At 39.5% G+C, this 24778-nt stretch overlaps 1 long non-coding RNA gene across 2 annotated transcripts in view; it reads right to left on the bottom strand.

Moving 5' to 3' along the window:
• Positions 1 to 732: 732 nt before the first annotated feature.
• The window catches only part of LOC308063841, a 48853-nt gene continuing 24807 nt past the window's right edge, over positions 733 to 24778 (bottom strand). The window contains exon 3 of one of the 2 annotated variants that reach the window (XR_013928103.1): positions 733 to 24393. This is a non-coding gene — a long non-coding RNA (uncharacterized lncRNA). The remainder of the gene's footprint in view (positions 24394 to 24778) is intronic. The other variant, XR_013928104.1, reaches the window with a different exon arrangement.

Genomic DNA, 24778 nt, shown 5'->3' with positions numbered 1-24778 from the left:
AAAGTCAATATGGCTGGACTGATTTATATTCGTTTTAAAGAATATAAGAGCATTCTCCATGCCGATGGAACCAGTGGGGCACTGGGAGGCCTGTATTTGGCAGAATCAGTCCCTTATTTATAGTTCTAGTTTATAAAGAAAATGATAGGAGATAAACCTCCTTTTTAAGGCCAGCCAAATATGACCAGAACAGTCCACTTTGAAAGTGGGGTTGGGGTGGGGTGTCTTTAAGTTCCCAAAAATGTTTACTGTGTTGTGGCCCGATCCTAAAGTGAGCTGATGAGCAGTGGCTTCTCAGACTGTGTGGAGGTCCCCTACACATAGTTCTGTATAGGGTGCTCTCTCCACTGCGGATCACATTGCCACCTAGCCATGGGACTGCAGAAATGTTCCAGTCAATACACAGTAAAAACATTTATTGGAAAAAATACAATCTTGCAGATCCCATCAAAAGACCCTTTTCTTCAGCCTTTATCAGAACTGGGGAGTGACTCATTGCAGTACTGAAGCAGAGGCTGCTCTGCATCTCACAGGCATCTAACCACTTTCCAAGAGCCTCAAAACCCGCAGAAGTAATTTCTGGGTAAAACTTAATCTAGGTGTTTTGAAACAGATGTTTTTCCCCAAAATAAAGGTACCATTTCTCATTGGTTATTCCACTCTACCTTTGTATTTGTCCTTTCCTTAGAAAACTCTGTAACTGTAATTTAAAAACAAAAAAAAAAAAAACAAAAAAAAACCAGGCTTTTAAGAATAAATTTACCTGGAGCCACTCCTGCAAATATGAAGTCATTAGACTTTGGCCTTTGCTTCAGATTTTGCCAGGAAGCCACTTCTCCTTACAGTCATCTCCATTCAGCCAAAAAGAAAACTGTCATATAGAAATACTATGCATCTGGAGGGAATGATTGGACAGACCATTTATGAGTTTTGCGCCAAATCTCATCTTCAGTGATTACCTCATGCCATTCTATTTGCTCTAATGGATTTGATGTGAAAAGAGATGGTGCTGACAGAAGCTCGACCTATGCTTTTAAGCCAAGACTACAGAAACAAATCCAAAGCATGTTGATTTCTTGTATAACAATAAAGCAAAAGTTTTGGCAGAAAAATTCAGTAATGTGCTTAAGTGAGCTGGACTAGCAGGCTAATGCATGCATGCTTCAGTACTATCAATCACATCTTATAGTGGCAAGGTACAATTAGTAGAAATAAGAAATCAACATTCTGGTAAATAAATGCTAATGTTTGTTATACCCAGAAGTTGTGCAGCAACAGAAATGGAAGAAAAATGTTACCCCCTAAGATGTTCAATACCAGTCTTGCTAAATTTCAAGCACTCTAATCCTGTGAAACATGCAAATAAACCTAGTTGCAAGCATCTTGAGTAGTCACATGGAGTTATTAGTTCCACTGCAGTTTCTTCAAAATGGATAATCAAGTCTAAACTTGCAGCTTCTTTTTATTGGCTGACACTTTGCACCTAAGGTTCTATGTGCAGACTCTATCTGTGAAGGTGGTTAAGGACTTCCAGAAGGCCATTCACTGAACACAGATGTTAAACATGCTTCTAATTTCAGGTCCTCACTTAAACACCTGGATTTGGATGGAAATAATGCCAGCCATGGTCTTTTCAGGAGGATGTCAAAAGCCAATTACATATAGTCAAGAGGCAAATCTCATGGTGCCCAAAGTAGGTGTGGAAAGCACAATGAGATATCATCAGTGTCTGTGACATGCCCTTGATATTTCTCATCCAGAAACACGATCTGTTCCTGAAGAGGGGAACAGTGCTGGGAAGCAAAGCTGCAAAACTCCAAGGCTAAAAGAAGCAATTAATGCTGTGTGGCGTGAAAGGCATTTGGGGAAAGAATGAAATGGAAAGGCACCACTCAGCGTTGCCTTAGTGTTAAGTTTGAAGTTTTGCAATTGCAAAAGAAAGGAAAATAGACTGTAAATCTCTTCACTATGATGGGGACACATGTAAGACGAGGTCAGTTCTCTGGAAGCTGGTCATTTGAAAGTCATTCTAATCTACATCTTCTCATTTCTTTGTTTCCCCTTTGCTTCCTGAAAGGCATGAAGTTAGTTTCCTAAACAGAAGATGGATTAAAAGCTCCTTAAAGCTGATGTCACTTGATTCTTTTCACTGGTAGATCTATTGTTACATAATCATCGTAGGAGCATAGAAAAAATTAATTGGAAAGGAACCCTTCAAAGTCAACTGATGAAACTACTGCTCAAAGAAGGCTAGAGAAAAAGTTCAGAATTTCTAACTTCAAAATCTTTGCTGGCAGTGGCATAAACAATGTTCTTTGATGTCAGTCACTGTGCTTAGTGTAGAGACTGGAGAAAAAGATTTTAAACCACTTCTTTGATTTTCCTGTATTTTTGTGCTCTTAGGTCTGCCTGGCTCCCACTGTAAATTGAGACCTCTCTAAAGTATGTTTTGTTAATGGGCCGTGAGAAAGAAAATAGGGTTTTAGCATTCCCTACTCTGCCTGTGTCTTTTGTTCTCATTTTAGAGGACTGAAGTTACAGAGGGAGCTGAGAGGAGAGCTGGAATAGGGTCATTCCCACAACCTGTGCTGATGGGGGAGGATCCTTTGTCTAGTCCCACAGTACCTTTAATGCTGAAACATCAAATGTAAACCTTTCTTGCATCTCTTGCTGTACTCAGAGACAATACAAAGGACCCGTACATTTAGGTTTCAAATAACCATGTTTGCTAATACACAAGGCCCAGCTGTATACAAATCTCTGCTATATGGAGAGAGTTGGAATCCATCCACATCTGTTTGATTTCAAATTGGCACTTTTCATGTCTCTCAGAATATCAATAAGAGGCATGTAAAGAAATGAGATATCTTTTCCAGTTCAGAATTTCCCTGTAATTAGAAATATTTCAAGTCCTCTTTTTCTATTTCAGTAATCTAAAATGGAAAAACTCATCATAAGCAAAAGGCAAGCGATTTTCAATCTGTGTGAGACATCATTTATCATTAGGAGCTATGAGAGCATGACCATTAATTTTTTCCCAAGTCTTTCATATCTTGTATTTTTTAACTCACTTTTGTATTACATTTTTGAATGATAAAGTGTTCAATTCACTGCTTAGGGATTGCTCTCAAACTCTTTAATATAAACCACATCCATACAATATTGAAGGATCTGACTTAAATTAAATCTACAGAAGAAGGGATATTCAAAGTTCTCTATTTTTATGAGTGTATCATTCATCTTCATCTGTCACATCAGTGTCTCTCTGCACTGTAAGACTGTGCACTTGTCCATTGTAAATTGTTTAGATATACTTGAAAAGCCAGGAAAACATCAGAAGCAGTGAGCATTTTGTCACCAGTTTCACAGAGCCCAGAATTCAGCTTTTAATGGAAGGAGTGCTACTTATATGGAAGTCTCTGCTCAGTCAATGAAGAAAATTATGTATCAGGTGTGAGAGACTATGGAAATGATGCTCACCTTAGTTACATAAGTGTTAATTCAAACTAAGCTCCATGAATTTAAATGGAAGTGCAGCAAGGTCAGTCAGCTGCCAGACAAGAAGCAGGTTCATGAAGTGCTAAGGGAGTGACTTCCACCAATTTTCCAGACATTGCATTTTCCTGTATCATTGCAGGGTAAATGGGAAGCTATAAGCAGCAGTAAATAACAGAAGAGGATATGATAAAGTAGTGGGGGAGGTTAATGGTAACCTTTCTGTGAGTTGTTTTTCTGCTACATGTTGCTTTCACTTGCTGTTGGTTTGCCAGCCCACAGAATGTCAAGCTGCTGCTAGACATGTTGGTTTAGCACATCTGTCAGTTCTCTAGCCAGTGTTTACTTGATGCACTGTAAATGTGTGGCCTGGCTTCCACGTACCATCTAAGAAGGCACATATATATGCATATGAACTGGAAATGTTCATGAGGACTTACAGTGATCTGGCACCTTTGGAAATGCAGTAAATCATCTGATATCTGAGCACCAAATTTTGTAGGAATTTGCTCCTGAAAATACTTTTGGTACCAGAGTTTCAGTTCTAAAATGTGTCTGTGATCAGAGGTACGCTTGTACAGCATCTGGTATTTAGAGTAGTTGCACAACATATACAATCTAGAGAATATTCACATGGTCTTGATGCAGTTTAGAAACAGATTGTCAGAACAAAATGTAATCTGATATAACTCATCACTAGCAACATGGATAATTTTTAGAGTTTAAAAAATCTTCCATTTCTTCACGTGCATGGACTTGACTTACTTCACTGTGCTTTCTCTCATGGACAAATGCTATCATGCATAGGTCGTACTACCTCAGCTCATAGTTACAGGAGCATGCATAGATATACATCAACAGTATCCTTAAAAAACTGATGTCTGTTATGAGCCCCTTTAATGGAATTTATTACTATTGATCATAGGGACTGTATTTATTAAGACATTTTATTGAGAGTTCTGGACTTCTTAGTTAAATCAAATTAAATGTTATCATTTTCTTATTTGTGCTGCTGTAACTCCATTGCTTTTAGTGTTCAAGCAGCCAGGGAAATTCAGAGGACAATATGATTTTTTTTATTTTTGTTCGTAATTAAGTTAACATGAAATTTTGTTTCCATTTCCCTTACTCCCAGATGAGCTGTCTTGAGAAAATAAGTTCAGGGCAATACTGTTTGACCACAGTATATCTAAGACATCCAAAAGCTTGGATTTCCAATGAAAGGAAGCAGTAACTGGAGGTGATTTTTGTTTACTATTCCCTGCCATGTCACTGTCATGCAGTGGACACATGTGGGTTTTTAACATTCCGGTCTGGACACCAGCAGCTCCTCTCTCTGTTAGCAGCTTTCAAGACCCCATACCTCCACCAAGCAGCAATGTCTGATTGCAGAGCTGTGTCCTTGCTGCCCAGCTGGGGAAAGCTCTGCTTGACTTTACTGTCTGCCTCCCTCCAGTGCTTCTAAGAACACTGTGCTGTGGGGTGACTAAGGGGTGAAACACTCTTCTGCTGGGAAGAGCACAAAATACAAGGAACCTGAAAAGAATGAACTCACTGTGTGGCTTGGGGGGGTGGGGTGGCGGGGGAGGCTGCACACATGAAATTCAAACCAAATGTCTTCCAGAATTAAGACTGGTTTGCAGAGAGACCTCCTGTGTTAAGATTGTAAGCTGATCGTGTTCTGCAAACAGAAAGAGATGAAAAATGAATGCTGTAGACCCCTGCTGTAGCAGATTCGTAGTCACCTGGGAACTTGGGCACATGTGAAGTTTCCAACACATAAGCAGCCGTGTTGAAGTCAGTGCCTGCGATTAAGGCTCCTCCCGTATTGGGACCCGGTTGTGAATTATTGGCTTAGTTCTAATTCTTGCCACATGGGACTGCTTTTAAATCTAAATTCATTCATTAATGTTTATAAGGCGCATTGAGATCTTCCAACATGTATGGCACTATTGAAATGTTAAGTGTCATTATAACTCATGCTTGCAAAAGCAGCTGAAGATGGATTTACTTAACGTGGCAGACGGTAATGGCTCACTTGGAACAGTTACACATTCTATTGGGTAAATAACAAGAGTGTTATAAATTGTAGCAGTGATATGTTTACATAACAGACGGTAACCACTCCAGAGGAGCCATAACAGTCAGTCTAATAATACGCATTTTGAAAATGAGGTAAATATATGTATATGTGAGGAAGCAAAATGGCTGCAGGAGATAGAAAGCTGACGGTTCCTAGTAAATATGGCATGTTTTCAATGCTGTATTTTAATGTTTTTATGCAAACATGTCCATCCGGTGATTTAATATGGTAGCAGACCAGGACAAGGGCTGTATTCCAGGGGCTGTCACTAATGTATACACTAGTGCTATTAGATGCACTGTAGATGGGCTGTACAGCAGGCTGCTGAGTTTGCAAGTCAGACAGCACTGCTAAAAACTTTCAGGCATGTTTGTTCCTCAGGACATCTCCCCTCATCTTCTTATCCCCGCTTTGCCCGTGTACCTTCATATAAGCTTCCTCCCACACTCTAAAAAATGTGACCACTTCATTTCTGCCAAGTATGTTGCCTGTCTGCACAGCACCTCAGGAAAAAAAGTCCTCCCAGCTTTGTTCTCTCACTCTACAGCATTGAACTGTCTCTTCCTATCTTATCTTTTTTTATTATTATTATTAATATTCTGAGTAGTAATGTTCTGATAAGGAATGCTGCTTTATGAAACAGTATGAAACTATATCTTCCATATACCATAAGCACACTGTTAATGGTTGTACTTGCTTCATGTGAGGGGAAATAATGTGGTAGCATTAACTGTAAGAGTGAAACAAAATTATTGACTGGAGCTATTCTGTGGGTGTCTGTGAAATATTTTTTCAACAAAAGCAAAAATGCCTTTTTGACCAAAGGAAATTTTTTCATAGGAAAAGCATATCTTGATCAAAATCATTCATTTTGTAAAGGAAAAAGGACCATAATTTGGATGGAAAGGAAAAAGGAGCATCAAAAAAAGGCATATTTTCAGTTTCAAAAAAAAAAAAAAGGAAAATCATGATACAGCTTTTTTTCCAAAATATCTTGTCAAAAACTGTCATACCTCTCTGCTTTATTCCATAGCTGTTTTGATACAACTACTGTTACACAGTTCATGTAAGAGCTTTCCCTACAGTTCTTCCACCATTTTAAGAAAAATACATGGCTTGGTTTCCTTGTCTGTTTAAAAAAAAAAAAAATCACTCAACTTTTTAAGTATTAAGGATAAGCTAAGAGCACTTTAAAAATTATTTTTAGTATTGAAGCTATTTTTAGTACTTTATAATAACAAGCTTAAAGACAGGAAAATTTGTCAACAAGGAGCTCTATTAATCCCTGTACTGTGGTGGCTATATGACAGACCAGAACTGTATTCTTACAGGTTCTGTACAGTAAGAATCATACTGCTCTTTCCATATTTGTCTGCTTTGTTTCTCTTTAAGTCTGTGCTGTTTGGGCCCCATGACAGACAAGGTTTTCTGTGGGGCAAGTCACATGGGCATCCAGAAACCAAGCTGCCTTTTCGAATCTAAGCCACACTCTGCAGGCGGGCAGCCTGGGGCTGTGGCTGCTGAGCCATGTGGGTCTCGGTGTGCACCCAGCCCTTCAGCGGAGCCCGTGCTGGGGGAACATGGCAGAAAGCCCTATCACCTTGTGGAGGAGTTCTCCAGTCCTTGCACTGACTGGCACAGAGAATGGGATTCCTTCCCTTGGGTCATCTGGGGTGACACATGAGAAGGAGGAAGTCTGGTGGAGCTGGAGAAAGGAGCTTTGGAGGTGTAGTCTACAGGCAAACTGGGATCAGTTTTGTCAGTTGGAAAATTTTCTTGGAGGCCAGTACTAGAGTAAGTGCTCAGCTCCCCCAAAGCATCCAGTTTATTCATTAGGCATCTCCCTTCACCACAGGATGAACCTGGACTGCAGCTTTAATATCGCCTTGCAGCTTAGCCCCAATGCCTGCTCCTTGCCCCTTCCCCTCTGCTCTGTGGCCCTTGAGTCTCTTCTTCCACATCTATAGCAGGAAGCCAAGCAAAAGTCAGGAACAGAAGGGTCTGGGCTTGAATCCTGTGTCAAAGCTGAGAGAGGAGCCACTTTGGAGATGATATGGCTTTCCATGTTCCTAATAAGGATTGTTTAAAGTTAGAATAAAACTTACTGTACGGTTTTGATTTGTTTTATAACTTAGTGGCCTTCAATAGTTCTAGGAGCTAAATAGATTTCTACTACTACCTCTTTCAGGTGCCTGTTTTAAAATCTGTTATAATGCTTTGATCTAGATTTATCCATGATTTTATAAAGATTCTGCTTCCTTGAGGATTCTCTTCCCAGACTATAAGTAATATCTTAGCATTAGAGTACGTGGGAGATCTAGAGGTTTACAGTCAATTAGATGAAGCCTAGGGGAGGTGGGGAGTTGGAATTTCATTCTTATCTGTGTGTGCAGCAACTGGGTTAGGATGAGGACATGCTCAAAAGATTGATTTTCTTTTCCTGTAAATACAATGGAGGGATGAGTCTTTTCAACTACAGAAAAACCACACCCTGCTATAACAGGATCCCCACCCTGTCTCTGCTCAATCCTTTTGATAAAAACCCCATGCTGTGGGCAACACAGATGAGTTTTAGACAAAGCAAACTGGAGAGTCTCTGACTTACACTGCTATCCATTGCAGTTATCTAGGAAAATGTCTAGGGCCACACCTTGTCTTACCCCAGTAATTGCTACAAGCTCTGTGTCTAATCAACGTTCCGTCCAGCTGCAGGACTGGGACAGTTTCCCTTTTCATATGAAATGGACATAGCTCTTCCCAGGCACATGATTTTAACTGCAATGTGGTATTTACAGTATATTCTTTTCTCATTTATTTTGCAACATCAATTGTCATTAAAAAAAAAAAAAAAAGAGGCTTACAGGAAATATTAGGGGAAAAGGCAAAAGTACAGAAGTTTCCATTAGCAAGATGCTGGGAAAGTGAGAGACATACAGACCAAAAAGGAAAAAAAGAAATTACCAGGCAAACCAAACTGACATGGGTTGACATTATTCTTCCTAAAATCAAAATGTCATGGCAGTAGCAAGGAGCAAGGTGTGTAGCATGGTATTTTAACTAGGCTGATTCATGGTGGACTCATAAGAGTTGCAAAGAGACAACCTCAGTGTAAGTAAATTTTAAGATGCAAGTCTTTCTCTTTTCCCCTTTGTCCTAAAGGCATGTCATTAGCCCAAAGAGTGGCTTTTGCTTTCTTTTCCTTATTCAAGCAATAAAAGAAGCTTGATGGGAGAAAAGGCCTAACCCATAAAGTAGACCAAGTTCTTAAAATTTGGACTTTGGACAACGTATTTGGGAGTTTTAATTGGGGAACAAACTGTTGCAGTTTTTCCACAAGTCCTTCAAGGGCCGGTCCAGTAACTCCAACTAAGTTGTTCTGAATAACAGTTTATCATGACCAGAGAGAGTCCCTGTCTCAGTATCCGGTGAGGAGTGGGATTGACTTATGCACATTATATCTAAACATTTCATCTAAATAACAAAAGAAACTATTTCTCTCTCCTCTCTTCCTAATATCAGTTTTGTGATGATGACTTCACTGTAGCCCATGTTTTGTTTGTAGTATTTTTTGTTGGGAGCTTCAAAATGCCTAGACAAGCCTGATACTTTTTGCCACTGAAAGTCAGGGTTCACTGGGAATCTTTAATATTTTTTATTAGCTCCAGAAATCTGGTCTTTTATTTTTCCATCTGTTACTAATTTTTTTAACAGATTTCATTTTTTCAGGTGTGAAAAAGACAAACAGATTTCATTGGGTTTTTCACCTGCAGAACCTGATAAAAAGGCATTTTTCTGCACAGAATACACTCAGATTTTGACACTGTGGGTGGGGAACTCTTCCAAACCCTCATGTAACTGGAGATAGATTTAGTACATAATTCATATCTTAGCATGTAACATTTTTCTTTCTAAGCTGTAGCATTTTCTGATAATTTTGGTGACAGCATTTGTCATCAAAAGAAATATATGTAGTATATGTATACACATATGTATATGCAAGTAGTTCTAGTATGTGAGAGGGCACGGTGCTTTTTGGAGTTACTAGACTATATATGCCATCTGAATGCCTGCATTGAAAAATCTGAAAAGGGTTAACTACTGTGATACCGAGGGAGAGTTGGCAGCTGAATAACTAAGTACTTCCTTGCATGCCAACCTGTACAAAGGCAGCAGGGCTGGTGTGCTGTGAGACTGAGTAGGACCCTGTGATGGTGCTGCTTAGTTCTTAAGGTATCTCAATCTCTCATTCCCTTTCCTTATTTCTATGTTGAGTAAGACAGTTTCAAGTTGGACTATTTTTTCATCTTCCTTTCAATTTTTAGAGGCATTTAAATAAGTCCCTTTTGAAGAAACTCTTTGGCCTGGCTGCAGGAATTGTTTCTTAAAGGAAAGCAGCCAGCAAAATACCCTAGAAACAAAAGAAGAAAATGAGAAAAACAGCCCCAATGGGAATGATTTACAGGCAATCTCAGTGAGATTAGCAAATGGAATAAAAGCCAAGTCCACAAAAGGAGGTAATGAAAAAATGAGATACAGATCTCTCTGCAAGAATCACTGTTCCAGAATTTGGGATCAGCTCAACTGAGCAGCAATAAACAAACAAACAAAAATCAACAAAGCCTACAATGGTTGTGATCATAAAAAACTTAAAACAATTCCGAAAGCCGTATTAATACAAAGCCAACAGGAGAAACAACAAAACTTTTGAGTATGCTACAATACACTGTACCTCATAAGAAAATTGCCTCCCCCCTCCAACACCTGAATATGCATTGTGTTACAAGACCTCCTTAGTACTAGCTGACCATATCTTGAAAAGCATCTTACATGCTGGTCCTTGTTTCTGTTCAGCTATTTCTATTAGTTGATGCCTGTATTTGTTCTCCATCCTCATCCCTTGCTGAGAAACTTGGCCCTCAGATTCATAAACTCCAGTTCGCTTTCAGAAGGTGGTTTGGAATCTTCCACTGACTTTTTTTTTTCTTTTTTTTCTTTTCAAAACACTGAAACTAAAATTTTTAAGGATGATGTATCATTTATGACAAAATTTTAGATGGAAAATGTTTTTCAGTTCCAGGAATTTGTGGTCCAAGTGTGAAAGTAACAAATTGTTTCACTCCAGGTTTTAGTATCTCCTGTTTGGAAAAGATCAGTTTTTTCCGAGTTTAAGACATGGTATCTGGTTTGGTTTCCTGATCTCTAAAAAGAACCTGACAATGGATTAGGACTAACAGAAAACCTGCTGTAGGCCTTTTGGTGTGAACCGTGAACATGAATGGATTTATATTAGCAAAACACAGTCAAGCCATTCAAAGCAATATTTGGTGCAGCACCTTGGTGAATATTTCTGAGCTACCTTGTTCTGTTCCAACTCTGGGCCCCTTGCGCTGCACTCTGTTGTACAGCAAAGTTATGACAAATTCAGGCTTTGAGGATTTTGCCAAGTTTCACATCAATTATGTTCCAGATCAAATTTATTTTCACATTAATAGTCACTCCCCTCTGATAACTGCTGGAGCCCACTCTTGAATAGTCCTAGTGATTTGCCCTATTCATAATCATGTAGCCAGCCTCCTTAGTTTAGTAAAAATAAAAACAGATCCACAATTTACAATCAGAACATCCATTTTGTATTTAAGAACAGATTGTTCAAGTGCACCAAAATATTATTACAGATAGAACAGCATTAATGTGTTTCCCACACTACAAGCTGGGATCTTTTAACTAGGCTCAAGGGATTGTTATTCCCTGTCCTGCTTTTCTAGCTTAAGGACATGGTGGAGAGAAGTTTAGCCCAAGAAATCCATGTGTCACCTTGCATTCATTGGCAGCTTTGAATGCCTCACTTTCAATGGCAAAGCCTGCACTGTCCTGGACTCAGTCCTGACCTCTCAGCTGAGATGATGTCTGCATGCTAGAGCTGGCTCACAGACAGTTAGGGCATAAGGCATAAAGGCACTCAAAATCCAGCTTTTCCTACTTTGCTACTGGACATGTACTGGGGAAGCTAAAAGCTGTCGCCTGGGGAGGTAGGATGGGGAAGCCACTGCTTCGTAGCCTCATCCCCGAGCCACTGTACTCCAAGAGAGCTTGAGGAGTAGTGTCAGGAAAACTTGCTGCAGCGTTGCCAGAACTCAATGTTTGCTAGAGAAAAAGAAAGGCCTTTGGTCTCTAGCTCTGCTCCAAGCCAACAAGCATTACATTCACTCTAAAAGTATTTAAATAATATTTTTAAGGAAGACAAAAAAGATTTTATGCTGTAAAGGGATGCAGGAAAGGGGCAAAGAAAAAACAAAACCAAAAGAAATGCATAGAAGTTAATTAAATTTTTTTTGCTGCATGAAGCAGATATGTAATATGCAACTAAAATATAAGCTTCATAAGAAATCAAAACACGGATTTCTTTATACTTAGAATGAAACTCTTCACTACAGTATCCAGTAGCTGGAATCGCTAAATAACTTTGAATCTATGTTGGAAGTGGTTTTGAGGTAATTTTAAAACAAAAGGAGAAGAATAAAAATCAATGACATACAATGGTTTGGAAAAACTTTTCCTGGAATAGAGATATACCTTATAGGCTATTCATGATCCAGTGGGACAAGTACTTCTTCTACTGCTTTGATAAATGACCTTTTTTGCTGCTTCAGAGTCAAAGGGAGAGCCACTCTTCAGAGTGAATGGAGCTGGGTGAATCACATGGTCTATGGCAAACTCGGGAGTGCTTAGCAAATGAAGTCATCCAGACAGGATTAAACAGAGTTATGTCTCCGTAGCAGAGCTTTGTTTATGGAAAATGAGTTTGGGCAATTGGCTTAGCCTAAGCACATACTGTTCTTTTTTACCTAGGCACATACAGCTTTCTTCAATAAAGTATTGCTGTCCCAGGCAGCAAATGTTCCTGGGTTTAGTTCATAGAGGTGGAGCTTGGCGGAAGGAGGCTGGCCTTCTATTCCTCTGATTTCCCATAGCCTTGGCAGGCTCCTCAATATATAGAGCAGCACAAACTGTCTTTTTTTTTTTTTTTTCCCTAATGAAATCCTACACTTTTTGAGGTCCCTGTGTCTTTTCCAAATGAAGCCGCCAAGAAACACATGAAGCATGTATCAGCTTCAATTAGAAAATAGTGTTTTTAAATTATGTCGGTATTTTAAAGTATAAATATTCCTGTTCATATGTATCTAAAATGCATAAATGCACCAGCTGTGAGGTTTTTCCTTTACTTCAGCTCATGAAAAATTCCGGGAGATCAGGAAATTCAGAGCACAAGAATGGTTTATTTTTATACCTATTTTCCTTGTCATTTCCTTTTCCCACTCCAGTCCCTCTGAGAAGAACCAATTAACTTGACATTTTCCACATTCATTAGTATCTTCATTAAAAAAAAGGCAGAATTGTTTCAAGACTGGTATTTTATGGCCAGTAAACTGTGATAATGTTGCCTGTCAGAGTGCAGCAAATAGGGGAAGTGCTAAAGTTGTAAAATCTATGAATGAATAAAACTATAAAGTTTTGCATCTGCACCTGTATCAGGATGGAACAGACACTATTACAGAACAGCAGGTTGCCAAAGAAAATGTACTTTAAGAAACCAGGTTAGTGGCCATAAATGAAAAGGTGATTGTCAATATTGTCGGAGCTAGTTGCTGGAAAAGAACCTGATTAGCACTTTCTAATAGAAGAACAAACTGTTGTGACTTCAGCAAAACTCTTTTAACATTATCAGGCATGTAAGGAGTCACCAAAATGTTACCTGGGCTACATGCCACAATCAGAGAGACAGGAGTGCCCCATCTGGATGACATATGGGGAGTCCTGGTCCCACAAGGCATTCCGCTGCTGGTACTGCTGCATGCTCCTCTTCTCCCTCTCCGTCCTTTCTTCTCTCGCCATTTAGAGATGCCACAGCCACAGTGCCATGAGCACAACCAGTAGCAGAGGCAGGTGATGGGGAGAAGAACAGTATATGTGGGGGGTGAGAGCTGGTCCCTTTACATGTATGGTCTTCTCACCCAACTTGGCTGACTGGGAATATTGCTCCTTAGATGTCTGCTTGGGTTTGGGCCTGATTTTTGCTCCTTTGCTTCTTGGCCTCAGTAGAAAAACACTAAGTAATAGTGTAGGAGACAGTTACTTTTGCTGTGTTCATACAGTTTGCTGCTGTTTATCACTGTATTTCTGTGGGCTATATTACAAAACATTTTTTCATTATTATTATTTCTAGTGAAAAACACTAACACGTTCTTTTCCACTGCTGTTTTTCTTTTTTACTACTGAGGGGGCTGGAACTGGCTCAATCAGTCCAACCAATATTGTGTATAGTCTCCAGAAGTCCTCAGGTGGCATAAGACCAAGTTAGCTGGTTCTCACACCCATTCATCTTAATTCTTTGCGATGGTGATGTGAAGTCCAGCGCAGATTTTTCCTGTCCCTCAAAGATTTGTCATATGATGTAGGGTGAACATTAGACACTGACCAATAGTGTACATTGGAGCAATTCCCAATGAATTTTTGGTTTAGGGTTAGAAAAACCTGTGCATCAGCAATATATCATACTTGTTCATGCTGCTCTCTGTATTCTTTCCTTCTTGCCATGCTGGGCAAGTTGTCGTAGAGCAATCAGTTCTCAATAGACTGACAGCAACCCTACTCTGACCCATTTACCCCAAAGGGCTCTACAGTCTCTGGCAGTGACAGTTGCCCAGCACAGACAGGTCTGACACTATTTTCTGGTAAAGTTCCAGCAACTTGTTCTGTAATTCCTAGCTGAATCTGTTTTTTTCCTATTAGGGTTTTTAAGTTGCCAAGCTCAGCCAGCATTTCAGACTTAGGGTTTATGGCTAAAGTCATGTACAATCAATTCTGAAAGCAACTATGGTGTAGTTGCTGCTTGAATAAAATGACTGGATCCTTAGCAGCTCCATCTCAAAGCTAAAGAAAGAAGAGGGAGGAAAATAAAAGCATTTGTGATGGAGCAAAATGGTCACCCCAGAAATAAATTGGAGAAACCTTTCATAATTCTTGAACTGGTCTACCCAGACCTCTGGTAGGAGTAGAGAGGCTTTTCAATTAGATGCCTTAAGTTTCTAAGCTCCTGTTTCTTCAAGACTCCAATCAGAAAGTCAGTGTGCTATTATGTGAAAAATTAAAGTTCTCCTGACTAAATTAACAAGAAATATTACAATTGCCTTCAATGACTGCTTGCAAAATATTGTTCCTCTGGGGAAAAAAAAAAGCCCCATTTTTAAGGAAAGGATTTGTATATGAGTGATATACTGTAGGTTCAGACATAGAAAAGAGAATTTTTAATGCAAATTTAATATGAGAAACATAATAGATGTTTGAGTTCTTGATAGGCACAATATGAATGGTGAGTTTTTGATCTTCATCACAAAGAGCACTGAATACAGCCGCCACCTCTCAGTCATATTTTCTGAAGTAATTTAGTATCTGTTATCATGTTGCCTAAAAGGTTTCATTACACACAGAAGACAAATGTGAGCCAAGTATCTTAAGCATCTTTCAGAATTTGTAAGCACAACACTTTGTAATAGAAAGCATTTCAGAGTCAGTGTTGCAAAAATCTCATGCTTAAGAATGTTTATATATAGGACAGTTCACATCAGAAATTATGTTTAGCTTTTTAAGAAAACATTTTTATGGTTTTAATCAGCTTAATTCTTCAATCTCCTATACTTAAAAATACAGGAAACAAGAATTAGACAATGGATAAAAGAGCTTATAATAACTAAAACAAAATTTCCTCTGATGAAATCAGAGATCTGAACCTTGCAGGAATATCAAAGTACTGCATATATTTTCTGTGCACTAAACTAAATATTTTAAAATACCATAGAGGCTTTTAAAAATAAATACTTAGAGCACTCTTCCTCCTAAAAAATATTTTTAAGAAACACAATTTTGGGTTTGGTTTCTATATTGTTCAAAAGAAGAAAAGAAATTCTTATGAAGCAGAAGCCAGAAAACAGAGCAAATGCTGTAGTATTCCTGTAGAAATGTAAAAAACAAACAAACAAAAAAAAACCACACTGTGGGGGGAGATGTACTGAGCTGTTAAGGGCAAGACTGTAATGGCAATCTCATATGCTGCATCAGGAAAGGGAAACCAGATGTAAAGCTAAGTCAATCCCACTACACAAAATAAAAAAGACAACCTAAGCAGACAGATGCATTCTGTTGGTTTTACTTGTCCCTGCCACGCATCTATGGATTTCAACGGTTGATTAAGGATTTGGGAGGTTTTTACGTTTTCATGAGTCTGCTGCTTTCCTGGGGATATAAACTCTCTCCTTGACAGTATACTGCATATGAAAGATGGATGCTTGCAAAAAGAAAATGCCAAACATCCTCAAGCCAAGCTTGGAGCTCTGCATTTCAGTGTTGTCCTTGGAGCTGGTTGTAAAATACTTACCCTGCTGTAATTGTTAGTGATATCTGTGCCTGTGCAACAAAGAAACTGGGCCATAGCACCTTACATGAAGAAAAGATGTCTAACATTTATGCATGTTTTCTAAATTGTTGAATAACAGCTGAGACTGTTCCGATGGCACAGGTGCCTTTGCAGTGAAAGGATCAGTGTCATGGTTTAACTGCAGCTGGCAACTAAGCACCAAGCAGCCACTCGCTCACTCCCTGCCCGCCACCCCCACCACCTACCCACCCCCCGAGGCGTGGGGATGAGAATCAGAAAGGAATGTAAAACTTGAGGGTTGATATAAGAAGAATTTAATAATTTAAATAGAATAAAAATGAAAGAATAATAAGAATAATAAGGATAACAACAACAGCACTTACAATGGAAAGGTTGGGGAAAGTATAAAATCCAAAGGGAAAGAGAGAAAGGAAAAGAAGTGATGCACAGTACAACTGCTCACCACCTGCTGACCGATGCCCAGCCAGTCCCTGAGCAACAATCCCCCAGGCCATGGCTAACCCCCCAAGTTTATATACGAAGCATGACATCCCATGGTGTGTTATCAACATTGCTCTCACATCAGAGCCAAAACACAACACTGTACTAGCTAGTAGGAAGAAAATTAACTCTATCCCAGCCAAAACCAGGACAATTAGTAATAAATGTTACCCAGAACAGTATTTGATTAGTGCAGGAATAGCTGCAGCAAAATTTTCTGAGCCTTTTGTCTCATGAATTATGACTTCAGGTTTGATCCAGCTCCTACTGAAGTCAACAAGTCTTTCCATTGACATTCAAGAGAAGCTGGTTATAGATAGACCTACAAAGTCAGTAGTCTTCAGGCAAAACTCCTTTGGCTTCAGATGGAGAAAAAGCAGCCCCAAAAGCCTGTAAATATTTCAGAATGGGGCTAAATACTTGTGCTGACACAGCAGACAATTTCTTTTTACCTGGACATAAAGAGCATTTCAGCCAACTTCTGGATTTTAGCTGGTTAGGGCAGAGTTTTAAAATTCACAAATACTGCATTACAAGTGACAGACATATTCCTTACTACTGTGGGTCAGTGTGAAGCAGTGGGAAAGTAAATTAGCTTGAGAGAATTTGCCATGTGCCATGTCGATGGACATTCACTGAATGGCTGCATATTCTTGGGGGCTAACTGCAACTTCAGATTTGAACATTTTGGCACATCCTTGGGTCAGCAGAACTCTAATGCAGCCTTTCTTGGAGTTATTGCATGACTGGACTTGTGTAGTATGAACGATCGATTCAGTGAGGCTAAGCCTCCTCCCCTGTGCCTGAAAGGATCCTTTAGAGATCCATTTTCCATATTTGCTCAAGTTTCCTGCAGAGATTAAATTTGTGGAGTGAGGTTGTTACTAGAACTAGTGAAGAGGGGTGGAAGAACCTCACAGATCTTCACATCCAGAAAATTACTATGTGATTTAAGTTCTCTGGCACAAGGACATGTTAGGAGCAGGTCAAGAACAAAGGTGTGAACAGATCTCTGAAATCCTCAAAGAAACCAGGTGGAATTTAAGCAAATGGACACTGAGCTACCCATGTCTGGAAATAAACATGCCGTATGGGGGAATAGAAGTATGTGCATGGTAGGGATGGCAGGAAATTAAGTTTCCCCATTAGAAGATCTGGCATGTGTTGTGCATTGACTGATGCTAATGAAGCAGACTATTTTCATCATTGCCCAGTAACTCTGGTCCTGCCAGTGTATTTGTGCATGCTAAATCTGTGTGTGTAAAAAGGACATCTTTTCTCTGTTTCCTCACCCTCTCTGCAGTGGGCAAATCTGACAGGTGGTTACTGCCTTTACTTCTGTTTCTTCATGGTCTCTCCTGAGAATAAACACTATGTGAAAGCTAAAATTTTATAGCTCTAAGAATATTGTACACACACACTTAAAAAGATGTCTTATCAGCATAAAATAATGTGGAAGCCCTTTTAGAGTAAATTACTATAGGAAAAACATATCCTTCCTCTCTTTACACAACATCAACACATACCATTATTACGTACATGTTCCTGTCTTGAATCCAACCACGTGTACTGCTACATATTGAAATGTCTGTACATTAGACAGTTACTTATTCTGACCAGCTTCAGAAATTACAAGCAAATTTTTAAGCACATTCTGTGCTTCTTCCTTATGGCCCAGTTCCTGTTATCCATTAAGTCTGTTTTAAAATAGGACGCGTTTTTGGTACTGCAAAGTCAACAGAGCTGGAAAGTTGGCAGGTACACTTGTTTAAACAACATTCCCAAGTAGTCTCCTGGCAGGTGTTTCCAGAGTACTTTGAGCACAATTCTTTGGATGGGATATCTGCCAAAGTACATAGCAACAGGGAAAAAAGTGTTTTCCTTTTACCGCAGTTGGGACAGTGCAGTGTTTTAGATGCTGTGCTGTGCATCAATTTCAGGAGCTTATTTTGGCACAAAGTCAGAGCCTATACAATGGTAAAATACACAGCATCTCCCTGCCTGTTTAATGCAAGTGAGTCCAAAATACCAACTGGTAGGTTGTCTTCCTGGCAATGGGCCAGTCTCTGACATGCCTCTGCATTGATCTAGTCTTTCAGCTATATAGAAACCCTTCACCTTAGAACTCCTTACCATAGACTGTCATGCTGCAAGCGTTTCTCTAAGTTCAGAAAAAATGTTCATTTCACAGCTAGACAAAAGAACAAAATGGGAAGGGTGGGTGAGACAGGAGAGGGATCAGAGAAGCCTTGTCTACCTGGCACTGATTTCTGTTACAGCTGAACCTAGCTTTGCTTAATTGAAACCTGTCCTTTAGATTTGAAAAACACATGACTGGTTTTATAATCCTTCTGGCAGCCCATCCACTTCTCAGTATGTGTTCTAGACCTAAAATTACCCTCTGTATTATCCATGCAGAAATAGTCCCTTAGATATGTATACTCTTAGATACATATAAATGCTCTCTGACCTAAAATAGAAACAGGTATGTGGAACAGTAAACAGACATCAAAGGCTAAAGGAAACGTTAACGAAGGGATATGCTGTTTTGAAATTTAAACTTTAATGCTATGCTGAAATAAGCCCTGTTCAAAGACATGGTCACAGCATGTTTGGCTGTTAAATGAGTGCTTAGTACTCTAATACCAGAGCTGCAGCTGCAGGTGACCTGCACTCATGCAGCCTTGGCACAGGTTATGGAGAGTGCACTCTGTGGCACAAAACTGTTTCCAAAACAAGGCCTTTCATCTCAAATCCAATTCTAGCACTTGGTTATAAAGAAAAAGACCTGGGCTGAACCAAAACGCTTGCATTTGCCTGGGTGTATAGACAGGCTAATGCAGAAGTTTCAGATGTGGCCTACTCCAGTCCCTTCAGAATCTTTCACCATTGAAGCGACAGAGTAGGCATCCATACTGCCAGTTATTTCACTTGAACTGTTACTGTGCATGTGGCACAACTGCGTACTGCCTCCTTACTCACCCCCTTGCTCACCTGCCCCATCAGCTATATAAGCTATATAGTGAGCTACCAATACCTTCACTTCTCTCATTTTTGACTTCTGCAAGTTGGCATAGGTGCAGAAACCTGTAGCACTCTGTAAGCTACAAATAACAATATAATGTGGTAAATACTGCAGGAAGACAAGCAGTGAGGGTGGTAACTTTCTTCTGTTTCATTTCATAAAAATCTCCATTTCTCTTTTGAAATTGTCTGGCACAAAATTTTCAGGTTGCTGGAGTAGGCTGCCATCAAATCCAGCTGGCCTGGCTACAAAATATGTGGACTGGCAAGGATCATCCTTTGTCCTCTGTAACTGCCAGCCTTCCTGTTTCACTGAGCCTGTCCTGTTTCCCACCCAAAATTAACCTTGGCCTGAGCTAGAGGTAGGCTCCTTCAGGGGCTAGGCTTCTCTAAGGAGTTGTGACTCCACCTATCTTCAACACTAACTTCAGTGCTCTCCTATTGTAAATATTTTGTAGGTGACTATTTCCATTACTTTTCTTTGCCTTTTAAGTGTAAGTAGAAAGCGGAGCTTGTTTTTATTATTGTATCTCGTGTAAGTTAGAGAGCCTAGGTGCACTCATATGGACAGGAATACAGGACTAAGCACTGTTCGAACGCAACACAAACACAGGCAGCCCAGCATCAGACATCTCCTTATCCAGGTGTAAGGGGTGGATGAGCAGGAGAGCACCAGGACACAACTAAACTAAACTGCAGGGTGGCATGGTAGGTCTGAGCAGCCCTGCTCTTATTGCATTATGCCATTATAAGTGCTGCAGCACATGAAAATTTTCAGCAGGCTTTAGAAGAAAAACTGATTTTCCAAAATGAAGTGCTAGTCACAACTTCAAGGGAGCCCAGCCCAGAGACAATAATTAAATTTTAGTTTGGGGGAAAGTCTACAATATGTTTTTTTCTAACAAGTCCTTAATAAATAGTTCTATATTACTTTGTGTAATAACAGTTTTAAAGAGTGAAACGAAGAAACATGAAACAAAATGTGCAGTGGATCCAGGGTAATCAGATATTCAATTCTTAGTTTTGGTGTTTGACATACAGACCACTTCTTAGTGGTGCACATAGATACTTGAGTATTACTGGGGCATTATAACCACATTAGCTAAGTGTCCTTTTCTTTTGCTTTGTAGACATAATCTAGTTATCCATCATTTAATATTTTCAGAAGGTGACATTCACTCTGATGCTGGCTATGTTCCCAAGGAAGTATCCCAAGAAAATAAACAGAAATGCTTAAAGTCTGGGTTAAGCAAAATTTGAGTTAAAATCTCCAGAAATGTTTATTGTGTTTGCCAGTCTATGTTACTCAGATTAACAATAGAGTGAAGAATACTTGTGCTAGTACTGCTTGTAAAAACAGCTATATTCTGAGTCGTTATTGGAATCCTAAACATTTCCAGGTGTTGTGCATGGTTTACAATAGTACGGATGGAAATTTTGCCAGCCTCCTTTTCCTTTTTGGTTTGACTTTTTCTACAGTTGTGAAGGATACTAGACTGACAAGCCTAGAGAATACTCTTTGTCTTGGCCCAGATCGTATACACTCCTGATGTTTGGGCTTTTCCACTCTGACCTATGATCATACTTCTTGGTTTACTTGATTTCTTTATGTTGGAGCTGTCTGCCTTCTCTAGATAATGGAGTAAGATCATCACCATTTTCCATGTAAAAAAACCTTATTCCCTTCAAGTTGCATAAATCCACCATGGATGTCAGTGTGAACACAGTCACTCTCAGTGATGATAATGCTTTCTAGTCATTACCAAAGTAGGTCAGATAAAGTCTAGTGGCCTAAAAACCTCAGAATTACTTTATTAATCCTGCAAATCTCTGGATTCCTCAAACCAGAAGGTAAACCTGCTGCATCTGACCAGTGGTCACACTGAACATTCCTGTTTAAGAGAATAAGGAATTTTTGGTTCCCTAATAATTTGGACTAGACATATGTTTTCAAACAACTTGCCTTTCATTCCTGAAAACTATTACTTTTGAAGAAGCTTCTTATAGCCAGTCAGTGCTCCTGTTGAGAAGTGTGCATTATGAGTGTAGTTTTTCTTATGGAAAATCTTTAAACATACGTTTATCTCACAGATTTGCATCAGTCAGACAGGGCTTTGGAGATGGAGCTGTGGAAACAGCAACAGAAATTTTGGAAGAAAGCATTTCAGAGGTTTTTCAAATCTTAGGGGACACTGACTGCCATTCTTGCAGCTATTTTCTGAAAGAGAAATGTTCCTGAATATTTTACTTCCCTTACAGTTCTGGATGTAACTCTACTCCAATCCTGGCATAGCTTTCTGTGGAGTGGGCAAAGGTCTTGCAACCAAAATGGAATTTCTGTGAGTGTGGTTACAACATGCTTCCTCTAGAGAGCCTGACAAGGAAAACAGGGAAGAATATGCTGAGCAACTGGAACGGGGGTTGCCAAACATGCTAATGCCTGTCAACCTCTTTGAACAATCACTTTGAAATTTGTGGGAGTTTATCAGCAGCACTGCCAAATTACCAACAAGGATTCAGTATTAAATCAACTGTTCAGACTGCAAAGGAATCACCGCATCTTTTCCTCTCTTGAGTGCAAGGTACATAATAATAATTCAGTGGACATTTTCCTGTAGAAAATAGAAATCACTAAAAGCTTTAGAGCTAAATGTTTTCTGAGCCTAGCCGAATGGTCACAAGGTTGCTGCGTTGGAGTCAGCTTCCAGATATGTTTGTTTGGAGCTGCATCTTAGGCACAGCTTCTAAATCAGCTTACCAGCACACCTCTGTGGAACAGATCTTCTATCTAGTATCTCTCCACTGCCATAGTATTCAGCTGCCAGAGACCCAAGTACCAGTTCTGACACATCCCATCTCCTTTATTCATCTCACTAACTGAAATATGTCCAAAGCTCTAGCCTTTGGATTTCGTGATTAATTGATATGGTAGATAGAGGATATCAGCTGGCTGAGTAGTCTGTTCTATTGCAAGGAACACAGACTTGGAAATCCCAGCTTACACAAGACAGAAATATGGAATAACAAAATTTAAACATAGGAAGGACAAGAAAGAAGTAATGTATTAGAACTGGTTATTGGAAGGCAACTCACCTTCTAGCAAGACAAGAGGGCAAGGCTAGGAAGGCAAAAGAGATTCCAGATTCTTTGGAAAGTGCTGTGGCCAGGACTCTCAGGAAAGGATTTTCAGTGAAGACACTAAGAGAAGATCATGTATGTTATACAGACTGTTTTCTTATGGGCTGTTCTCTCCTGAGCTTTGTCAGTAAGGGATCTCATTTTAACAGTCATTACGATTGTGGTATTTTCTGTGACACCACCAAGTTCTAACTGTTCCAGCTTTGTTTTAGAAATAACTGCAGGAACCAATAATTTGTTTCCCAAGCCAAAATCTGAAATTTTCTTCAGATTTCTATATGCAAGCAAGAATTTCTAGGCTTGAAATGACTACTCCCTTATAACGTCTTAAATACCAAACAGCCAAACGATTGTCCACAATTTCTTTGAGAAGAAATTTAATGATTATAAGGCAATAACAATTCAACATTTCCTTTTGTTTTGTAAAACCTGTTACTAGTTCAGTGTTAATTCTCAGTTTCTAACTTGTTGCACAAAAGTAGTCAATTTATTTCCAATATATCCTTCTCCTTTACATTTATTTTTTTCAGGAATGTTGTAGCAAATAATTTCACTAATAGCATTCTTAGAAACTATGAATTTTAAGTACATATTAGGGTTCATCTGCAGAAAATAAATATTCAACTCACAAAACCTAATATTTTAGACAAAATAATCTCAAGCAATCTTGTTTCAATAGCTTCAGTAATTCCATTCAGAATCATTGCCATGCAACTGAGTCATTGTAACAGACCATCACCATGTTTTTAAACCAGTGCTGAACGGAGTCAAACTAATTACTGCAAATAACCACTAGTTGGCATTCTGCCACAGAACAGGAAAAATACTCTGTGGTAAATGTATCCAAACCAGACCAACCCACAGCCTTTGAATTTTAAGTATTGAATATCCTTACCCAACTGTCTGCAGAAGATGCAGTCACTGAACTTTGAAAAGCATACACATTGAAGGAAAACTGGAAGGTGCTCACAGATTTTTTTTCCAAAACTTCTATTTTGTTGAAGTATGTGATTTGTTGCAAATTATTTATCAGTTCCATTAATTAAAGAGAGAAGAAAAGGAAACTTGTACAACAGTTTCAAAATAAAAAACGGAAGTAGCATTGAATGTCTCAGGCTACAGTGTAAGGAAGAGATTTGTGCACACAGATCAGGCTTCAACTGGTACAGAAAAGCATGTAAAATGGAATTCATATCACATCATTTCAGTCATCTGGAAAAGTATATGTTTAATTCAGTAGCAGCCTCAGTTCCCTCTATAGCCAGTGGCAAGTAGGTAGCTCCTGAGAAAAGTCATCTACTTCAGATGGGTTGAATATTCCTCCACATCAATTACAGAGGAAGCCACAGTAACCAGCTCAATAGTTCAGACAACTGTCTTTCAGCAGATTAGTTAGGTGGGACAAAGCTTACTTGCAGGAGGGCCTAGCTTCCAGCCAGGGCCAAAATTACTGGTCAAAAGTTTATCATGTGCAGTAAACACGTTTACATTTTGCAAACTGTTCTTTGTCACAAGGTCCTCCAGCCAGTGAGGGCCAAACACATTCGTGACATGGTTGTCCTGTCCCTGGAGTGGTTCTTGCTCTGTGAAGCACAACAGCCCTGGGGCTGGCAGCACTGGGAAAGAGCAGCTCCAGGAACAATGAGCTCGTAGCTGGGCCATGCACAGATGAGGAGAGGAAGCCATTTATCATCTCTAGGCCATAACGGAGAGCCACTTCCTATTAATTAGAGAAACACAGAAACTGAAAAAAGAAAACAAGAAACTTACGTAATATGATCTCAGAGCTGGCCGATTTGCTAATGTAAAACACAGGGTGGAAAAAAAAAGGCTGATAATGTGGAACAGTAGGGCATGACTGCTGATCTCATAGAAAAAACATGCGGAAAATACTATTCAAAACACTGGCAAAATGCTTCGTGTGAAAGGCAGATTTCTTCTCTTGCAGCGGGCAGAATGTTCCAAAGGGGCCTGCATGTGACTGCCTGTGTGCTCTTTCCATTAGGAGGCATGCAGATGGCTTGGGTATTGCAGGGCCAAATGGGCAGCATTTGATTCGCATAATGTGTGTATCTTTGCCCTCAACTGTGGTTTTGGGGGCTGGG

The sequence above is a fragment of the Falco punctatus genome (assembly GCF_963210335.1).
Source record: "Falco punctatus genome assembly, chromosome: 4".
Lineage (NCBI taxonomy): Eukaryota > Metazoa > Chordata > Aves > Falconiformes > Falconidae > Falco > Falco punctatus.
Note: the sequence above shows the minus strand (reverse complement) of the source record. Positions and strands in the feature narration are given on the sequence as shown.